The 1,583-nt window shown below is 52.9% G+C and overlaps 1 long non-coding RNA gene across 1 annotated transcript; it reads right to left on the reverse strand.

Annotated features, from left to right (window-relative positions):
* Positions 1-480: 480 nt before the first annotated feature.
* LOC116654121 (uncharacterized) lies at positions 481-1,369 on the reverse strand. Its single transcript, XR_004309051.2, has 2 exons — positions 1,230-1,369; positions 481-649 (listed from the first exon to the last, which is right to left on the reverse strand). It is a non-coding gene; the product is annotated as an uncharacterized LOC116654121 (long non-coding RNA).
* Positions 1,370-1,583: the final 214 nt, after the last annotated feature.

A 1,583-nucleotide genomic window follows, 5' to 3' on the forward strand; every position in this document is an offset into this window, starting at 1 on the left:
TCCCCCCACCCAGCATCTCAAAGCCGGATCAGCCTCGACCCCCGATGGCAACACGACAAATCCTTTCCTGCTCGGGCTTGCCAACACCAAGGCGAGCTTCAGGTGCAGCCCTGCCCCTCGCCACCCCCCAGCTCCAGGGGCTTTGCCCGAAGGGGCGCGATCCCCACGCACCGGCTCTCTCCGTCCCGCCGCTGCTATTCGGAGTTCCACGGTTGCCTCCGGCTTTTCTTATGCAGATTCCCTCTTTCACACCTCCTAAACAAAGGCAAACGGGGGCATCGCCTCGCCGTGTCAACACACACGCTCATTAGCGGGAAAGGCGGCGGGGGAGCGGGTGGGAACGGCCCGAGCAGCCCCTCCGGGGGAGGGGGGGGGGGCGGTCACAGCAACGGAAGGCGAGAGCGGGCCGGGGATCGCTCGAGGAAATTTGAAGAGAGTTCTTCACAACCCCCAAGTAAATAAGTTTCCGACACTGCGGGCTTGGCAGCCTCCACTGCGTTTATTGCGAGACGCGTGGCTCAGCCCTACTTTGTCCGAGCCGACGGCGGCACCGCAGGGAGCGGCAGAGCCGGGGCGCGGGTCAGCGGGACCCCGAGGAGGGAAAGCAGGGAGAGGCCAGGTCCGGGGAAACAGGGACGGGAACGGGGCCCTGACATGGCGAGGAAAAAAAATATAAATTATATATATATAAGATATATATATATATATATATATATATATATATATATATATATATATATAATATGTGTATTATATAATATATGTATATATATATATTTCTTAAATATATTTATAAGTATATAAATATAAATATATATAAGTACATATATAAAAATATAATATATATGTGTGTGCATGTATGTACGTGTGTATTTAATAAAATCAACCTATTAAAACAGCACTGATGGAAGGGAGAAGCAGCCGTTGAAACACCAGAGAAATCTGTGCCCCACGAAATCCTGACTGCGCCCGATTAGCGGAGCGGGAGGCGGCGAATCGGGGCTGCCGTCACCGGGGATCCGCAGCCGCTCGGCTTCCCCTCTGACGCTTTTGTGGGTTTGGGGTTTTGTTTGTTGAACTGCTTGCTTACTTACTTGCTTTTTTTGTTCTTTTTTCTTTTTTTTTCTTCCTCTCTTTCTTTTTTTCCCCTTTCCCATCTGCCCTCCGCCCACTTCAAACGGCACCGAACAAACCTAATCGCGGAGCTTTCCTCCTCTCCGGGGCCTCACCTTGACGCCGGCATTCGTTTTGTGGCTCTAGTTCCTCCGACAGCGGCTGGAGCTCGGAGGGAAGGAAAAAATCAATTCGTAAAAATTAAGAAAAGAGAGAGGTAAAAAAGAATGAAAATCCCCCGGTCCCTCATCGCGGTTCGGCCGTGGAGGGGGCGGAAATTTGTTCGTTTGTTTGTTTGTTTGTTTTCTCTCTCCACACCACCCCCTTCTCCACCCTTCAACAAAACAGCCCCGGGTCTGGGGGCGGGGGGAGGGGGGGCACCCCGGCACCGAGATGGGAAAAGAGGGGAACCTGGTGGGAGGTGGGGGGGGGTTGTTTCGTTGCGCAGCGCTGCGCGGCTCTTTGTGCTC

The sequence above is a fragment of the Coturnix japonica genome, chromosome 9, assembly GCF_054131305.1.
Source record: "Coturnix japonica strain WE chromosome 9, WE-NBRP24, whole genome shotgun sequence".
Lineage (NCBI taxonomy): Eukaryota > Metazoa > Chordata > Aves > Galliformes > Phasianidae > Coturnix > Coturnix japonica.